Source organism: Nomascus leucogenys, unplaced genomic scaffold (genome assembly GCF_006542625.1).
Source record: "Nomascus leucogenys isolate Asia unplaced genomic scaffold, Asia_NLE_v1 001774F_24940_qpd_obj, whole genome shotgun sequence".
Taxonomy (NCBI): domain Eukaryota; kingdom Metazoa; phylum Chordata; class Mammalia; order Primates; family Hylobatidae; genus Nomascus; species Nomascus leucogenys.
In genome coordinates, this window is record NW_022096873.1 from 2362 (window position 1) to 22860 (window position 20499).

The window sequence follows — 20499 nt, forward strand, 5'->3', positions numbered from 1 at the left end:
CGCCATAGCACTCCAGCCTGGGGACAGAGCGAGACTCTATCTCAAAATTAAAAAAAAAAAAAAAAGGCTGAGTGTGGTGGCTCACGCCTCTAGCACTTTGGGAGGCTGAGGCGGGTGGATCACCTGAGGTTGGAAGTTTGAGACCAGCCTGGACAACATGGCGAAACCCCATCTCTAGTAAAAATACAGAAATTAGCTGGGCGTGTTGGTGGGCACCTGTAATCCCAGCTACTTGGGAGGCTGAGGCAGGAGAATTGCCTGAACCCAAAAGGCAGTGAGCCGAGATTGTGCCATTGCACTACAGCCTGGGCAACAAGAGCAAAGCTCCGTCTCAGGGAAAAAAAAAAAAGAGAGAGAAAGGAAAACCAATGCCAGTACTAGCACCTCCTCTTCCCCCGAAAAAATTACAAACAAGAATGTAGGAAGGGAAAGGAATATGCAGATTAAACTAATCAAGCAGAAAGGACAAACTCAATTTTGATCCCACTGAATTTGCCACAAATATTATAGAAAATATTCTCAAGGACTTTACAGTTGTCTACTTTGATGGGCACATGATTCATACAACAGTATTTGTGTCAAGGCACATCTTACTCTTCCTTGGGAGTCTTCCTCTGTCCACTGATTTTGTAATGACTGTTGACCTTCGTCGTCACCTTATGGACTTCAGTTCGAACTTTGGCTTCCATATATCTCCGTGAAGTATAGAGGTCTTCCATGCCAATTTTAATTCCCGAAAGGAAGAAACCCTTTTCTTTGTGTGCATACGAGTGGACCTTTGCCCTTGGTGAGGGTGAGGAGAGGAGAAGGTGAGAAACCTGAGGGCAAGAAGCTGTTCTTTCCCTTTCCAGGGCAAACTCATTTCCACACTATGGGGACTGCAACAGAGCCTTACCTTCCTGGCTACGGCTATTGGACCTCCAGGCTCTCCGCTGTACATCCGTGGATCTGTCATGTACATTTCGTGACTTTAAGACAGTCTTGAGGAAAGACACCTAGGAAATAATAATTTAAGAATGACGGCCGGGCGTGGCTCATGCCTGTAATCCCAGCACTTTGGGAGGCCGAGGCGGGTGGATCACGGGGTCAGGAGTTCAAGACCAGCCTGGCCAAGATGGTGAAATCCCGTCTCTACTAAAAATACAAAAATTAGCCGGGCATGGCAGCAGGCACGTGTAATCCGCGCTCCTCGGGAGGCTGAGGCAGAGAACCCTTCGAAGCCGGGAGGCAGAGGTTGCAGTGAGCCGAGATCACACCACTGCACTCCAGCCTGAGCTACAGAATGAGACTCTGTCACACACACTCACACACACAAAAGAATGACATGAGGCCGGGCGCAGTGGCTCACTCCTGTAATCCCAGCATTTTGGGAGGCCGAGGTGCGTGCGGATCATCTGAGCTTGGGAGTTCGAGACCAGCCTCACCAACATGGAGAAACCCTGTCTCTGCTAAAAATACAAAATTAGTCAGGCATGGTGGTGCATGCCTGTAATCCCAGCTAGTCGGGAGGCTGAAGCAGGAGAATCACTTGAACCTGGGAGGAAAAGGTTGTGGTGAGCTGAGATTGTGCCATTGCTCTCCAACCTGGGCAACAAGATTGAAACTCTGTCCCAAAAAAAAAAAAAAAAAAAAAATAGGCCTGGTGCGGTAGCTCACGCCTGTAATCCCAGCACTTTGGGAGGCCGAGGCAGGTGGATCACAAGGTCAAGAGATGGAGACCATCCTGGCCAACATGGTGAAACCCCGTCTCTACTAAAAATACAAAAATCAGCTGAGCATGGTGGCACACGCCTGTAGTCCCAGCTACTCGGGAGGCTGAGGCAGGAGAACTGCTTGAACCCAGGAGGCAGAGGTTGCAGTGAGCCGAGATCACACCACTGCACTCCAGCCTGGTGACAGAGTGAGACTCCGTCTCAATAAAGAAAAAATGACATGAATATACTTCACACAACTGAACTGTACACTTCAACACGGTTAGATGGTAATTATCATGTTATAAGTATTTTACCACAGGTTAACATGTTTCACAACTTGAAAAGGAAGTAATTACCTCCAGCTCTCTGAGTTCTACAATTTGTAACATTTCACCCCCTGCTCCTTCCTGATCTGCACTGGAGCATCTTCCTTCTGTCCCTGCTCTACTCAGAGTCCACTTTCCCTTCCCTCACATCAGCTTCATTGAGGCTGGTTTGAACCTAACGCAAAACATTCTCACTAACGACTGAATTCCCACCAAGATTTCCATATTATCACAGTATGCTTTTAATCTTCTAAGATATTAAATATTTGTTCTCATCATAGCTAAGATGCAATGCAAATCCCATCTCAGATGTGGGTCAGATATCTATGAATCTCCTGAGGTAGTCATTGAAATAACTTTTTTTTTTTTTGAGACAGAGCATCACTCTCACCCATGCTGAAGTGCAGTGGCACTACCTTGGCTCACGGCAACCTCCACCTCCCAGATTCAAGTGATTCTCATGCCTCGGCCTCCCAAGTAGCTGGGATTACAGGTGCCCGCTACCATGCCAGGCTAATTTTTGTCTTTTTAGTAGAGATGAGGTTTCACCACGTTGGCCCATCTGGTTTTGAACTCCTGACCTCAAGTGATCCACCTGCCTCAGCCTCCCAAAGTGCTGGGATTACAGGCATGAGCCACCACACCTGGCCTGAAGTAATATCTTTCAAATTCTTTGTAGAATTTGTTTTTTTCTGATTTCTGCACATAGGATAAAAAACAAAACATGTGCTAGGATTTCGAGAGAAGCAGTGGGTAATCCAAAAAGATGAAAGAGCAACCACATCTATCCCATAGCTACTGCTAGATTTCATAAGAAAGGTAGCTGGCCCAGTTTGGAGCTAGGAGAAATGTCAAACACACGAAGAAATGAGAAGCAAAGAAATGCCATCATGCATGAATGCTTCATGGCACCCATGATGTCCCTGCTTAGGAGGTAATGGTATAGATGACTAGATGACAAGGACAAAGATGAGAAGTGCAAAGCTGTCCAAGTCAAACAGCTCAACTGAACTTTCCTAAATGGAATTGGTAAAAAGTGGTAAATTTAAAAACTTCCCCCAGCTCACGTGGTGGCTCATGCTTGTAATCCCTGCACTTTGGGAGGCTGAGGTGGGCAGATCATTTGAGGTCGGGTTTTGAGACCAGCCTGGCCAACATGGTAAAACCCCGACTCTGCTAAAAATACAAAAATGAGCTGGGCATGGTGGTGGGCACCTGTAATCCCAGCTACTTGGGAGGCTGAGGCAGGGGAATCGCCTGAAGCCAGGAGGTGGAGGTTGCGGTGAGCTGAGATCACACCATTATACTCCAGCCTGGGCAACAGAGGGAGACTCGTCTGGGGGCTGGAAAAAAAAAAAAAAAAACTTCCCCCAATTTATACCGAAAATTCTCTGTTCAGGACTAAGTGGGGTAGAGAATGTTAAATGTGCCTAGATATCTTCATAACTCATATATTTTCTGTTTTCTACATATCTTGAAAGGCAGTGCCAAATGACGTGTAATTATCTAGGTGGTAAAACTGAAACATACTTCCTCTTCCCTTGAATATAAAAAAGCATTGTGGTATTAGTACTTTTATCTTGGATCATTGTTCAGAAGGAGGTTCAGCCACCAGACAACCACATTTTTACTGTCATGAATGGCAAGAGAAAATGTAGAGCTCAACTTACCCAATGGAAAAAAGGCTCAAAAGACAAATTATGGCACTTAGCAGCCAAATTCTTACCAAGTACAGACTTTTGACATACTGATCACTCTCCAGTTGCAACTGGGAACAGGCACTTTGAATGATGTCATTCAAAATTACCCTGCCCAGACACACTTTTCATTGATTCTCTGGAGGGCAGTTCTAAGAGATTCTCTGGGGCTTTCTCTGCATCATGAGAAGCAGTGCAGTTCTGCCCTTCACCTTCCGGCAGTTTGTCACCTCGTCCCTATGACCTCAGAGGAACTTTGTCTCAGGCCGATTGTTTGTTCCTTGGGCTCTTTCATTTCCCCTAAAAATCATTTGCTGCCCCTCTAAATTGCCTACATCTCCATCTATCTCCCTCTCCCCTCAGAAGAGGGTGCTCTTTAAGCATCAACCATCCGGCCCTTCTAGCAGTCCATTTTTCAGCTGGTTCCCATGTTTATGCCTGTTCTATGTTTTTCTTTTCCTGTTAAGCTGTCTGTTGTCAGCTCATTTCTGCAGTGAATCTTTAGAGAGGAGATTGGAAGCTTTCCTTCCACCCATACGATAGAACTCTAAAGCAGAAGAGTTTAGAAACAATTTCCTATTTAAGTGATGAAACCTCATACTCCATTTCTGATAAATAGCACAAAGGTTAAAAAAAACTTATTTTTGACCAAAAGCTCTGTTGACATTCTCTTAAACAAACACCAACCTATTTAATTTTCATAATGTAAATGGCAGATATTTTCATAATTCTTATGCTAATAAATCATTTCCCTGATTTTTTGGGTAAAACCACATATTCATAATGAAGTCCAGAAACGTGAATTGTTTTAAATAATTTCTTCTTATTTGTGATTACAAGTATACCTCTAGAGAAAGTTAGTATACTCACACAAAGATTAGTTTTCCAGAGGAAAATGGCAAGTGTAGAAATTCCCAGAAACACAATAATGATAACTATCCACGGAATTCCACAAAAGTCAGTCCCAGGATGAAAATGGTCATGCAGAGAATGGATAACCTGGAATAATAATAGTTGAAATAATGAAAAGGTCAATGACACTGACAACATTTCACTCAGAAAGAATCATCCTTAGAAACGTCAACCTCCTCCAAAAGGTAACCACATCCATCAGATATCACCGTGGGATTCCACTGCTACAAAAAAGAACAGAAGTTAGAAGTCTCATGTTTTTCGGATGGCTGGTAGTGCTTTTAGGCATTGCAAATGTGGGGTGTCATCTTTCTTGGTATAAAGCAGGGATATCCAATCTTTTGGCTTCCCTGGCTATATTAAAGAAGCAAAGTTGTCTTGGGCCACACATAACATACACTAACAATAACAATAGCTGATGATCTTAAAAAAAAAAAAAATCCTTCTTTTTTTTTTTTTTTTTTTTTGGAGACAGAGTTCCGCTCAGTCGCCCAGGCTGGATTGCAGTGGTGCAATCTCGGCTCACTGCAACCTCCAGCTCCTGGGCTTAAGCCATTCTCCTGCCTCAGCCTCCCGAGTAGCTGAGATTACAGGTCTCTGCCACCATGCCTGACTAATTTTTGTATTTTTACTAGCGATGAGGTTTCACCATGTTGGCCAGGCTGGTCTTGAACTCCTGACAGGCGATCTGCCTGCCTCAGCCTCCCAAAGTGCTGGGAATACAGGTGCGAGCCACCGTGCCCAGCCGTTTTTTTGTTTCTGTTTGTTGTTTGTTTTTGAGATGGGGTCTCACTCTGTCACCCAGGCTGGAGGGCAGTGGCGTGCTCTCAGCTCACTGCAACCTCTGCCTCTCAGGTTCAAGTGATTCTCCTGCCTCAGCCTCCTGAGTAGCTGGAAGTACAGGCACCTGACAGTGCACTCAGCAAATTTTTGTATTTTTTGTGGAGATGGGGTTTTGCCATGTTGGCCAGGGTGGTCTCGAACCCTTGACCTCAGGTAATCTGCCCGCCTCAGCCTCCCAAAGTGCTGGGATTACAGGCATGAGCCACTGTACCTGGCCAAAATCTCATAATGTTTTAAGAAAGTTTACAAATTTGTGTTGAACTGCATTCAAAACTGTCCTGGGCCACATGCAGCCCGTCACTCATGGGTAGGACAAGCTAAGTATAAAGTAATTATCTTTTCTTTTCTTTTTGTTTTGAGACAAAGTCTTGCTCTGTCACCCAGGCTAGATTGCAGTGGCATGATCTGAGCTTACTGCAACCTCTGCCTCCCGGGTTCAAGCGATTCTCCTGCCTCGGCCTACTGAGTAACTGGGATTACAGGCGCCTGCCATCGTGCTCGGCTAATTTTTGTATTTTTAGTAGAGATGGGGTTTCACCTTCTTGGCCAGGCTGGTCTCGATCTCCTGACCTCATGATCCACCTGCCTCGGCCTCCCAAAGTGCTGGGAATACAGGTGTGAGCCACTGCGCCTGGCCAGTAGTTTTCTTTAGTTAAAAGTTATTTATTTGTTTTTTAAATTGATGTATAACATTGGATGCATTTATTATATATCACATGATAAAAGAATCCCTCTAAATAATACTTCTCTCTGGGATTATGTGAATCTTTGTCATTTAAAGCTCAGCATAAGTAAAAAAAAAAAATACAATGAAGAGTTACTTCATTCACAAATAAGTATCAAATTTTAGTGCTTAAAAATTAACAAGGTGGGCCAGACGTGGTGGCTCACGCCTGTAATCCCAGCACTCTGGGAAGCCGAGGTGGGTGGATCACGAGATCAGGAGATTGAGACCATCCTAGCTAATACGGTGAAACCCATCTCTACTAAAAATACAAAAAATTAGCAGGGCATGGTGGCACGCGCCTATAGTTCCAGCTACTCGGGAGGCTGAGGCAGAAGAATCTGGGAGGCAGAGGTTGCAGTGAGCTGAGATCGCACCACTGCACTTCAGCTTGGGTGACAGAGCGAGACTCCGTCTCAAAAAAAAAAAAAAAAAATTACCAAGGTGGAGATCATGAAAACGGCATGAGTAGTGTGGGATTTCTCTAAGATTGTTGATATTAATCCCATTAGACTCTTATGTGAGTGAACACAAAGACTTCCCCTGAGTAAGTTCAGACAGCTTGTGATACCATTTCTACATCGATTCCTCAGGATTTAACTATATATTCTTGAAAACATCTCAATTTTAAATGTTTCTTTCAAGATGGTGAATTAAACAGAGATAGCCCTTCAACAGGTTGAACTCAGCATATGCTGAGTCTGAAATGGAAATGATGGAGTTAGAGAACCATACAACAATGGTAATGATTTCAGAAACCTGGTGTTGAGCAGAATAAGGCAGACACAAAAGAGTACCTATGGCATGGCATGCATCTGTATACGTGAAATTCCAGAATAAGCAAGTTCACCTATGATAAGAAAGAGACTGGCTGGGAAGAGTGAGAGTTCACTTTCTGGGGTGACATAATAGTGTAGATCTTGGCTGGGCACGGTGGTTTACACCTGTAATCCCAACCCTTTGGGAGGCCGAGGGGGGCAGATCACCTGAGGTCGGGAGTTCAAAACCAGACTGACCAACATGGAGAAACCGTATCTCTACTAAAAATACAAAATTAGCTGGGCGTGATGGCACATGTCTGTAATCCCAGCTACTTGGGAGGCTGAGGCAGGAGAATCACTTGAACCTGGGAAGCAGAGGTTGCAGTGAGCTGATGTTGTGCCATTGCACTCCAGCCTGGGCAACAAGGGAGAAACTCTGTCTCAAAAAAAAAATAATAAAAATAAAATAACGTAGATCTTGAAAGGGGGTTGGGTTATGCTGGTGTACGTACTTTCCAAAGTTAGTAAACTTACTCTTATGGTTATACATTTTGGCCGCGCACAGTGGCTCAAGCCTGTAATCCCAGCACTTTGGGAGGCTGAGGCAGGCGGATCACGAGATCAAGAGATGGAGACTATCCTGGCGAACATGGTGAAACCCCGTCTCTACTAAAAATACAAAAATTAGCCAGGCGTGGTGGTCTGCGCTTGTAATCCCAGCTACTCAGGAGGCTGAGGCAGGACAATTGCTTGAACCCCAGAAGCAGAGGTTGCAGTGAGCCCAGAACTTGCCACTGCACTCCAGCCTGGGCGACAGAGTGAGACTCTGTCTTAAAAAAAAAAAAAAAAGTCATCAAACCAGGTGACACAAATCAAATGACATTTCACTTTGTTTTGGTCCATGTTGTTTGTTTCAGACAAGAGTGCAGTGGGGCCATCTCGGCTCACTGCAACTTCCAGCTCCTGGGCCCAAGCGATCCTCCCACCTCAGCCTCTCCAGTAACTGAGATAACAGGTATGCACCACCAGGCCCGACTAATCTTTTTTGGAATTTTTTGTGGAGATGGGGTTTCGCTATGATGCCCTGGCTAGTCTTCAACTCCTGGACTCAACTGATCTGCCCACCTTGGCCCCCTAAACTGCTGGGATTACAGGCCTGAGCTGTGTAATTTCAGGCCGCGTGACACAGCCCAGTAACAAGGAAGAAACCCCGCGGGTCCAGCGTCTACTCACATGGGTGGACTGATGGCTGATAAATCCCAGCGGGAGGAGCCAAAAGAGCAGCCACTGCACCCGCATGTCCTGGTCCTCTCAGGGTGCCCTGAGGCGGCCAGGACAGAGGTGGGGGTGGCTTAGGGCGGGGGGAGGGAAGGGGATGGGGATGGGGCCCGGATCTGAGTTGGGGAGGGGGAGGAGAAGGGGAGGGAAGGGGGGAGGGGAGGGAAGGGAAGGGAAAGGAGGACAAGGGGGCTGTTGGGCACTTGGAAGAGGAGGAGGAGGAGGAGAATAAGAAAGGGGTCTGGGAAAGGATCCGGTTCAAATTAAGTTCTGAAGCGCTGGTAGAAGGTTTAGCTACAGGTCAGGGAGGTCAATCAGGGAAGCAACAGGACGCGAGGGGCAAGGGAGCGTGAGGCTTAGGAGCAATTAGATGGAGACCAGGGATCTGCTTTCCAGCAAACCTTCTTCGGTCTGGGCCCTATCTTAGCAAACCTGGGGCTTTATACTCCCTCTCCACCAATCGGTGACCCCGGTGGTGCCTCACAGTGGACCACCTGTGAGCTCACAGTGCTTCCACCTGGTGTCATTCCAATGCCCCCTCCGCCATCTCAGCCCCCACACTCCTCCCAAGGACAGGTCCTCTCTGGAACCTTCACAAACCTGATTTCTTGTCCTCCCCAACCAGCTCCCTGTCCCTGCTTCTGGGTGCTCCTTCCTTCCTGAGCTCCCAGGGTTCCTCAAGGTCACTCTTGGCGACAAAACCTAAAAAACAAATGATGGCAGGACGGCAGGAAGAACCTCATACCCAAGCAGAGTGCGAGGTTTTACAGCCCCCGCTCAGCTGTTCATATCCTAAGTAACAAAACATCAGCGGGATGTGGAAGGTCCCAATAGTAAACCATCTCCATCACATCCTTGTAGCCATCCGTCCATCAATCTGCATCTCAGGAACAAATGTTGTAGATACATTCATTTTAAGCATGCACGGTACATTTACAAAAGTTAACCTGACTTATTTTGTTCCAGCAAATCTCAATATATTTTAGAGCAATCAAATCACACAACATGTTTCTGATCATATAACTGTGCTAGAAGTCAATGATTAAAAGCTAACTCAAAATTATTATTTGCTTGGAAATTCAAAGTGCCCTCATAAGATATAAACATAAGAAAGAATCCAAAATGAAACAAGATTGCCTTTAAACTCAATGATAAGATCATAACATGGCAATAAAATGTCTCCCTCTGGCCTGGGAATTCCACTTTGTGGCACAAGGTTGTGTGATCTCAAATCACCCCTAACCCACTTAGACATTTTAACATCCGAAACAGAGTGATGATGTCACTTATCTGTATCATCTTACTGCCTGTGCATGTGGACTTTAAATTCTGAACCCAAATGAGGGGGAGAAAACCAAGTTGACTTTCATGATTGACCTCTCAGGGATGTCCAAGGAATCTGTGCATTTCAAGAAACAAAGTTCATCAGCTTCTCTCCTAGGGTATTTGGCCACAATACCCAGAGGGCTTGGCAGCATCATGAGTGATGGGTGGGGAGCGCCAAGCAGGTGGGCAGGACCCAGGGGCCTGGTGACCAGGACAGACCCCCACTGTCCATCACCTTTCCTGGCCCAGTCCTCAGCTAAACTTCCCAAAGGCCTTCTTCTGCCCCATCACACAGAGTGTGCCCAAACTCACTCAGGCCTCTGGCAGCTGAAAACCACTGCTTTAAATCCCTTTACCATTTACTATGACATAAGGTTATTGTAAACAGGAAATATTCTATTGATGCTACAAATGGAAAGCCAATGCCTTTACCATAAATAGAAAAACAACCCTAAGAAACAAGCAAAACAAAAACAAAACAGGGGCTGGGTGTGGTGGCTCACGCCTGTAATCCCAGCACTTTGGGAGGCTGAGGTGGGTGGATCACAAGGTCAGGAGTTCCAGACCAGCCTGGCCAATATGGTGAAACCCTGTCTTTAATAAAATACAAAAATTAATCAGGTGTGGTGTGGGTGCCTGTAGTCCCAGCTACTCGGGAGGCTGAGGCAGGAGAATAGTTTGAACCTGGAAGGCAGGGGTTGCAGTGAGCCGAGATCGCACCACTGCACTCCACCTTAGGCACAGAGTGAGACTCTGTCTCAAAAACAGCAACAACAACAAACAAACAAACAAAGGGATAACAAAACTATGGAATTCAATTCTATTTGTATGCTGCTGCCACGCTGCAGCCCTAGATTTGGCTGGGTGCGGTGGCTCACGCCTGTAATCCCAGCACTTTGGGAGGCTGAGGCAGGCAGATCATGAGGTCAGGAGTTCGAGACCAGCCTGACCAACATGGTGAAACCCTGTCTCTACTAAAAATACAAAAATTAGCCGCTTGTGGTGGTATGCACCTGTAATCCCAGCTACTCAGGAGGCTGAGGCAGGACAATCCCTTGAACCCGGGAGGTGGAGGTTGCAGTAAGCCAAGATCGCACCATTGCACTCCATCCTGGGTAACAGAATGGAATGAGACTCTGTCTCAAAAACAAACAAACAACAACAAAAAACCCTAGATTTCGGTTGTGTTTGTAAAAGGAGAGACAAAGTAAGTGGGGGTTGAAGTCAGATTAAACCAAAAATGAATGGCAGAGAGTACTATAATGTCCATGAAGGGTTGCTAGAGTCACCGTGATCACAGCCCAGCAGAGACAGGGAAAGGAAGATGTGAGCAGCGTTTGGGGCCTCAAACAGTGGGGGTTATTCGTGCAGCCCAGGAAAGGCTCCCCAAAGCCAGGATCAACCTCCCTTGCAGGCCAGTCCCTCATGGAGGCATGGCCAGGCACCTTAGATTTGAGACCAGCTGTGTTGCTGCTGACCAGCTGTGTGACCCTGGGCTGGTTTCCTTCCATACAATGGGAGTGCCAATGGCTGCATGCAAAGACTGTCTGAGGATAGGAGGAAGCAATCTGTTGAGCACCCGTGTACCTGAGTGTCATCCCTCCCAAGGGCATCTTTCGTTCCAGAGCTGGCACCTTGGAAGGCCCTTGGCCACTAAAGGCAGTGACGATGGCAACAGCAGTAAATCATCATTTATGGCTGATGAGGGAAGGCCAGGGGGTAGGGCTCCTGGGTCCTGGATAAGAATGAGGGTCTGGGCACTCCTGGGGACAGCTGAGTGGTAGGATTCCTGGGTCCTCAGGGGGCAGGTCCGTCTTCAGTGGCATTGGGCCTAGGCTGGGATGCTGAGTTCGCCACTGGAGCATCAGCAGTACAGGCAGGCACAGAGGCAGTGGATCCATCAGAGGTGGCAGGTGTAGGATCCTCTGGTGAGCAAGTAGAGTCACCAAGCCTGGCTGACCACTACCCCCACAGACGATGCCCTGTCCCTTGCCTCATGCTCCGGCAGGGTACAGGCTCGCACCTGGGGCCTCATGGAGCATCTCTCTAAAACCTCTGTGTCCTGGTCATCGAATGGGCACTTGAGTCACCCAGGGCCACTGGAACAAAGAGGAAGAATCAGGCCCCACGATGTTTTGGGAGAGTGTTTAGCACAAGAAAGTGCACAGAATACATGGATGACATGGGGGCACCGTCGGTGTGGGGCAATAGTTTACAACCTCCAGCCCTAATCTGAGCACTCTCACCTGTGCAATCTGAAAGGAACAGGAGACTTGCAGGAAAGATAGTGCCTGGATTTAACTTAAAGGAACTGAAATGTTGGAATTTTCACTCTTGATATCCTTCCAAATCAACTCTGTCAATGCTCCCATCCTCAAAACTATCATATGGGATAACTGAGGCAGAGATTTACTGACTCAATGTCACTCGGTTGATTCTGAGTTCACTGCTGATTACATCTGACCAAACTGCTTTTTCTGAAGTCTACTCCGTTTAATCATGCTGGTGATGATTTTGTGCAGCTCTGGGACAAACTCCACCTGGCTGAGGATAAAGCAAATCCACGGTGACTCAGTCCTGCTGTCATTTCCCATCCGCTCCCCACTCTCCTCCTCTGCCCTCCACAGTCTCCCATGCAGGCTGACACCATACGATGGCCTTAATGGAGTCCACCAAGTATTTCAGGTTCTCTCCTGGGCCACTTGAAAGTGGATGTACCCATGGGATTTGCTTTGACCCAGGAGATGTGAGTGGAAGTGAAGCGTGTCAACTCTTTTGTGTCAACAAAAGAGTTGGGAGCCATTGAGACCGGCCACCCTCTCCTTCATCTCTTAGAGCAGCTGACAGCTCCCATATGGAGGCTGCTCCTTTATTCTTGTGGCAGGTTGAGGGGATGGGGGCACAGGGCACAGGAGAGCCATGGAGGACGTGCAGCACGGGCAGCAAAAGCCTTCAGTGTTGTAGATTTCCATTGTTTGGGGCTGTTTGTTACCTACAGTGATACCTAGCCCATCCTAGCAGGCATGCACCATCTACTCCAACTCTGTGAAGCAGACTAGCCTGCCGTGAGAACATGAGCTGGTGGTCAGACATACGTAGGTTTCAGTTCCAGCTCTGCCTCTTATTGACTGCAACCTCAGGCTTAACTTTCAGTCTCTGAGCCTCAGTTTCAACTCTGCAAATGGGGTGGCTATACCATCTCAGGTTGCAGAGAGAATTAAATGAAATATAAATGCATGTAGAGCATTGAACCCAGGGCCTGACACACACAGTGAGTACTCAATGTTAGCCATGTAGCTTCATAATGCATACTGACTGTCAATATTCAGACAATGCAGTAAAGTATTACCAAAAAAAAAGTAAACTTATTTGCATATGTATTCTTTCAATCTTTATTTTTAAACAGACAGGGTAAAACTATGCATATTCTTTCATAGCCAGTGTTTTTCTCTTCATAGTATATTGTTAAAATAATTTTATCTCAGACCGGGTGCAGTGGCTCACACCTATAGTCCCAGCACTTTGGGAGGCCAAGGCGGGCAGATCACGAAGTCAGGAGTTGACACCAGCCTGGCCAATATGGTGAAACCCCATCTCTACTAAGAATACAAAAATTAGCTGGGCATGATGGCGCACACCTGTAGTCCCAGCTACTCGGAGGCTGAGGCAGAGGAATTGCTTGAACCTGGGAGACGGAGGTTGCAGTGAGCCAAGATTGTGCCATTGCACTCCAGCCTGGGTGAGAGAGTGAAACTCTGTCTAAAAAAATATATATATGTGTGTGTGTGTGTGTGTGTGTGTATAAATCTCAAAAATAAAAGATCATTTTTGAGATTATCACTTTAAAAGACAAGATAATGTTCAACTTAATGAATAATTTAATTATTACTATTGGACTTTTTGTAGATTTCACAGAGCATTCAAAACCAATGTAGGAGAATAAAAAATATGTATTACATGCTGTAAAATAAATATGATTTGGTTAATTCTTTTATTCAAAAATACAGAACATATATATGTAATATAGAATGTATTTCTTATTATGAGTCATGTTAAAAAGTAGTTCAGAAGCTGTTGATTTGATTTTTCCTTTTCAAATTTTGCAGGATAATTTTTTTTTTTTTTTTTGAGAGTCTCGCTCTGTCAGACAGTCTGCAGTGCAATGGCATGATCTCAGCTCACTACAACCTCCACCTCCTGAGTCTAGGCAATTCTCCTGTCTCAGCCTCCTGAGTAGCTGGGACTACAGGCTCACACCACCATGCCCGGCTACTTTTTGTATTTTTAGTAGGGATGAAGTTTTGCCATATTGGTCAGGCTGGTCTCGAACCCTAGCTTCAGGTGATCCACCTGCCTCAGCCTCCCAAAATGCTGGGATTACAGGCATGAGCCACCACACCCAGCCTAAATTTGGCAAGATAATAAATAACCTTTTTAAGTGTCGTTGGACACTTGTCTGGTTGTTTTTCTTTAGGTACCGTGCCAGCAATGATTCCTTTTGAGTTTCTGACAGAAGATAGTGGTTTTCATCCAAATAAGTCAACTACTCTACCTCATCCCTAAGCCACTTGTATGGAAGGAAAGAGAGGAAGAAGCCAGTACTGTGACTGTGTAAGCTTCCCCCAGCATCACCTATGAGATGTGTGGCAGCTGACACCCGGGAACTGCACAAGGGCAGGCCCCATCTGTCTGCACTCACTCACCTTCCTCAGGTACTCGCATGGGCATGTCACTGACTTTACGTGCTGCTACAGCTCCTTGGTGAGCTGGTCCTGGTCATGGGACAGGAACTGTGGGGTCAGGACAATAGAGAGCTTCACCATCTGCAGAATGAGAACAGGGGCTCATGATGAGTGCCAACCTATTAGACAATTAAAAAAAAAAGTTTGTTGAATGAGTGGAAAAACAAGGTGATGTTTGAGTCTATAGTGGTCAAGAGCATGGGGCTTCAGAAAAGGACAGAACCAAGTTCAAATTCCCTACTTTGAATTTCTACTTCATGCCATGCAAAATTACTTTACCCCTTTTAACCTCAGTTTTCTTCTGTGTGAACAGGAACAATAGTTTCATTCGTCATTCAGTTTCTCTCAAGGTTTCACGAGATCATACCTATAAAACATCCAAGTCATTTAAATGTATCATCATTTCTGTCATAATTAGTGGGATCCATTTCACTATTATTGGATATACAGTTCTGTGCCTGAAACCTACAAAAAAAGAAAATGTTAAGTCTAAAAAGCATTAGTGACTTGTCATTTTTATATTATTAATTATAGCCCTATTTAATCACACAAGGCCTTGTCCATGGCAGGTGCTCAATAAACACTTGTCAAATCAATGCATGTGGGCTCCGGAGCCACACTGTTTAGATTCTATTCTGCCTCCACCACTTATTAGCTGTGTGACCTGGGTAAGATAATTCACCTCTTTATGTCTGCACTTCCTTCTCCATAAACTATATATAATGAGAATCCTTAGCTCTTTCGGTTGTTGCGAGGGGTGAATGATTTGGCACATAGGAGGGGCTTGTTAAACATTAGCTGTGATGATCTCCTTCCAAATCTTCATTTTCAGAGCCACAGATGAGGCCATAGTGCAGCCTGGTGACCCTAGAGTATAAGTACACACGATCGCCAGCTATGCTCTGTCTCCACCATAGGTCCAAGACTGGGTAGTTACGGCCTGGAGGTTTCTGCTGCATCTGCCTTCTCAGTGCTCACCTAAAGACTTTTGTATTTTCCTCCTCACATCCCCGCAGATGGGGTTCAGGCTGCCGGACACAGCTGGGTGATCCCAGGGCAGTGGCCACCTGTGCCAGCCCTGTGAGGTAGCTGGAGGATCATTGTTCCTTCCTTCTCCGGCTCTGGGCAGATGCCAGGGCTGGGATGACCCATGCCCTCAAGTTTCTTGCTTTGGAGGGTCACATTTTCCCTTGGCAAAGAGGATGCCAGAGAGCTGTGACTTCTCTGTGCCCTGGGCCCAAACTATGAAGACCTAACACACTATGCTAAAAGTCCAAGGCTGGGGTGCTCCCAGAGCTTCTTGCCTCACCGCTTCTGCTGAGGGAGGTATGAATACTATGTCCTCCCAGAGCTTTGGGAGCTTGTAGCAAGCAGCCTCCACAGCACAAAATCTCTTGGAAACCTCTAACTGTGTCTGAAACATTAGTGCAAATCTTGCATCCTATTTCCCATATGCCCGCACGTTTTAGGAAAAAACCCTCAATTTCCTAAATATGCAAGAAAAACTGGTACTGTAGGACAACGTGACTTTTTAAAAAATGTTATTTAAAAATCTTCCCCACCTCCTTTCTGCCCTCCAAGACTGCCAAATTCTTGTTGAACAAATATTATTAAATGCCTACTACGTGCCAGCCATGATTCACGGTCTTGGGGATATAGCAGAGAACAAACTGACGGGGTTCCTCTCTTATGTAACTCACATTCTTATACGATAATGATAAGGGTTAACATTAATTAAGCTGTCACTACATGTTAGTCACGGTGCAGTCATTCCTACACATTATTACACTTAAACCTGCTAGCAAGCTTGCAAGGTAGTTAGTTGTTTTTCCTTTAAAAACTGAGTCTCAGAATGATGAAGCACTTTGTCCAATGTCACACAGCTAGTAAGTGTGGAGACCTTGCATCCAATCAATGCCCATCTCATTCTAAAGGCCCCGTTATGTGTTTCCAGCCCATGGAGAAGAACTTTAACACAGTCAGTGAAATTTCTACACAACAATGTTCTTGTCTCAAGTCCAAGAATGGCTCCTACACCTCCTATAATACTGGCTTTCTGGTGAGTAAAGATGCCATTCTCATGTGTAATCAGGTGGCAAATGGAGATATGACCAAAGTAACCCTGCACACACTTTTCCTGTGTCTGATTCAATTCAAGTACCCCTTTTGATTACTTAGCAAAACTGACTTTAAAAGGGTTAAGGTTTTTATATCCATGTAACTTTCTGTCTGCTTTGGAAGTCTCTGGTTAAATGAATATTCTTTTTTTTTTTTTTTTTTTGAGACGGAGTCTCACTCTTTTGCCCAGGCCGGACTGCAGTGGTGTGATCTCGGCTTCACTGCAAGCTCCTCCCGGGTTCATGCCATTCTCCTGCCTCAGCCTCTCGAGTAGGTGGGACTACAGGAGCCCGCCACCACACCGGCTATTTTTTTGTATTTTTAGTAGAGACGGGGTTTCACTGTGTTAGCCAGGATGGTCTCAATCTCCCAACCTCTTGATCCGCCTGCCGTGGCCTCCCAAAGTGCTGGGATTACAGGCGTGAGCCACCATGCCCGGCGTGAATATTCTTTTAATAGTGACCTGTGATTCTGTTTTGATCAAGTGTTTTCAAACTTGACATCTTTGATGGGTTTCTCCAGTGTCAAAATCCTAAGTCAAGTCTTTTTGGCTTAAAATTAACTTTGGGATTTTTCAGCTGGATCCCTTGGGGAGTCTAAAGAATGTATCTCTCATCTTGTAGAGGTATTAAGTGATTTATTTGGTAAATTATATGGGTGGGCATTTTCAAATGGTGATACTGCATGGGAGGGCATTGTCAAGTGAGGTGATATTAGATCTCATCTCAGTTATATTTATGGGTGTGTTGTTGATATACATGTTCCAAAAATTACATACATTTATACAAATTTAATGTTATGATTTGTAATTTTGATAGTTATGCTAAATATTTGCTAAAGTTATATTTGCATAAACATGTTATGAATGGCTGGGCACCATCACTCATGCCTGTAATCCCAGCACTTTGGGAGAAAAAGGCAGGTGGATCACCTGAGGTCGGGAGTTCGAGACCAGCCTGACTAATAGGGTGAAACCCTGTCTCCACTAAAAATACAAAAATTAGCCATGCCTGGTGGCACATGCCTGTAGTCTCAGCTACTTGGGAGGCTGAGAAAGGAGAATTGCTTGAACCCAGGAGGCGGAGGTTGCAGTGAGCCGAGATCATGCCACTGCACTCCCGCCTGGGCGACAGAGGCAGAATCTATGTAAAAAAAAAAAAAAAAGTTATTAATTATTTCTGAAGATTATATGAAATTTGTAAAAGTCTGGTGGTCCTGATGTGATGCTGTCAGTCATGATTCTGATTACTGTCTTAAAATGCTGCACATAAGTAAATTTCCTTGTGAACTGGGAACTTTCATCAGATTTTTATCATAACTATTGTTTCCATCATCCACAGTTACTATTTTGAATTCTTCTCTAAACATATTTGTAATTGGCAATAGTCCAAATTTTCTTTTCTTTCCCGTTTTTGAGACAGTCTGTCTGTCGCCTAAGCTGGAGTGCAATGTGCCATCTTGGCTCTCTGCAACCTCTGCCTCCTGGGTTCAAGCGATTCTCCCGCCTCAGCCTCCCAAGTAGCTAGGACTTACAGTCGCCCGCCACCACGCCCAGCTAACTGGTGGTGGTAGAGACGGGGTTTTACCATGTTGGCCAGGCTGGTCTCCAACTCCTGCCCTCCTGATCCGCCCTTCTCAGCCTCGGAAAGCGCTGGGATTACAGCCGTCAGCCACTGCGCCCTGCCCCCAAATTTGCTTTGCATGGAGAAAACTCCAACAACTCCTCTTGAACACAGTTTTCTGATAACCCAGATCAATGAACTACCCAGGCTTCCCCACTATGCGATATAGGCATGTGAGAAACTCGTACTTATACCCCCTCAATACATTAAAACTAAATTTTTTTTTTTTTTTAAATCAATGGTCCAGGCGCAGTGGCTCACGCCTGTAATCTCAACACTGTGGGGCCAAGGCCGGCGGATCACTTGCGGTCAGGAGTTCCAGATCAGCCTGGCCAGCCCACCTCTACTAAAATACAAAAATTAGCCAGCCAGGCTGGTGGTGCATGTCTGTAATCCCAGCTACTCGGGAGGCTGAGGCATGCGAATCGCTTGAACCTGGGAGGCAGAGGTTGCAGTGAGCCAAAATTGTGCCACTGCACTCCAGCCTGGGCAACAGACTGAGACGCTGTCTTAGAAATAAAAATAAAAATAAAAAAATAAAAATCAATGAACTAAAAACCAACTTCTAGTGGTTTCTAATAAGGAAAAAATGGTTCAAAAAATTGCTAAGCGAGATCAAGCAAAACAAAAAAATCTATTAAGATAATGTTTTTATAACTAGTATTTAAAACATTGTTGATTCATTTTTATTTTGAGACGGAGTCTCACTTGTCACCCAGGCGGAGTGCAGTAGCGGGATCTCCGCTCAGTTCAAGCGATTCTCCTGCCTCACCCTCCAGAGCTGGGATTACATGCGCCCGCCACCACGCCCAGCTAGTTTTTTATTTGTAGCAGAGACCGGGTTTCACCATGTTGGCCAGGCTGGTCTCCAACTCCGATTTCAGGTGATCACCCCTGCCTGGGCCTCCCAAAGTGTGGGATTACAGGCGTGAGCCGCCGCGCCCGGCCCTTGTTTTGTTTTCCAGATTGAAAGAAACGTTTTTCTCAGAAGTTATCTAGAATTTACACCGATTTGGTAAAGCACACTTTTGTGAACAAAGGTGGATGGAAGCGTTTGTTTTTTCCTCCCTACTTGATCCTCCAAAATTTGGAAACTATTCATAAATATTCTTATTTTCATGTACATAGGTTCTCTTTATAAGCAGCTATAATCAGAAAGATTAGTTACATTATCAAGGCTGACTGAAACATCCTATTTAAGAATATGCAGGAAATGCCTGGCTTCGAGTTTGCAGCCTTACGTTACAGTCAGGGGGAAACTGTCACTCCCTGCAGGCCTGAGGACCTTACAGCTTTTCCGGGAGCAACTTGGCAAGGGGGGTCCCGGCAACTGCTCGCGGGCAGGAACCATGGGGCGCAGCCCCGGGCGACCCTCGGGCCGGCGGGGACCTTCTGTTCCTGGCGCTTTCTCCACCGCCCCGCCGGCTGCTGGGGAAGCGGCGGCCGTCCTAGTGCCTGGAGGTCGCTCCCTCGCCTCATCTGGCTGCGGGAACTGAGAGGCGGCCACGGCCGGAGCAGGGTGGGCGGCTGAGGCGAGAGCCCGACCGGCCCCCGCGGGGAATATGGCGACCTGCGGCGACCAGAGCAGCAGCGGGTCAGTTGCTGCACCGCCGACTTCTCGGAGCAGCGAAGGAGACTCGCGAGAAGACGCCGCCTAGTGGAACCCGGGCAGCAGCGACACAGCCAGGAAGCCCCGGGAGGGCGCTGGGCGCCAACGAGCGCCACGGCAACCTCCAGGCGGCGCCACAGCAACCTCCAGGCAGCGCCCACACAGCCCACGGGGGCGCCGCTCGCACTGCACCTGCCGCGGCCGCCCCGGGGCGTGAACTGCGCTGTCAGCCGGGCCGCGCAAACCCAGGCGGCCCAGGCCCGCAGCAGCAGAGGAGCCCAGGGGCACTGCCTGGGGTGACGAGAAGGAGAAGACGGTGCCCCAGAAAAAGCAAGAGCTCAGAGCTCGGGCCCCCGTGCCAGGAAAGGCCAGGAGCGGAAGATGGAGAGGTGGATGGAGATGGAGATGGAGATGGAGATGGAGAAGCAGCAGGTGGGAAGGAGCGGCGCTCCACTGGTGGGGTCAACATGCGCTGGCGGAGCTTAGAGTATGAACAGGATGAAGCGAGGCAGAAGGAGTGGAAACGAGAAGGTGCAATGACACAACGGAGCACAATGCAGAATCCAGCCCTAGGACTCCAATAAAGGCTGGCTTTAATTCCAACTCACACCCCCCCCCAATCAGAGAGGATCATGGGAGAGAGAGGACCCAAGGAACATTGGAACCTATGGGTACGCTGTAAAGGAAATTTTAAAATCTCAGGATCCCAGCCCCCCATCTTCTTATGCAAAAGAGAAGGTCATTGCAACACCCTTTTCCAAATGAATAGCTGTTCCTAACATCATGTAACAGCCAGATAGATGTCTACTCAGCAAGAAAAGGCCTGAGGCATCTGGAAGGGCTGCGC

At 46.6% G+C, this 20499-nt stretch overlaps 1 pseudogene across 1 annotated transcript; it reads right to left on the reverse strand.

Annotated features, from left to right (window-relative positions):
* Positions 1–451: 451 nt before the first annotated feature.
* LOC115834074 lies at positions 452–15487 on the reverse strand (annotated as a pseudogene). The gene is made up of 5 exons (XR_004029190.1): positions 14671–15487; positions 14265–14422; positions 4588–4716; positions 896–995; positions 452–783 (listed from the first exon to the last, which is right to left on the reverse strand). The product of XR_004029190.1 is annotated as a nuclear pore complex-interacting protein family member B3-like (transcript).
* Positions 15488–20499: the final 5012 nt, after the last annotated feature.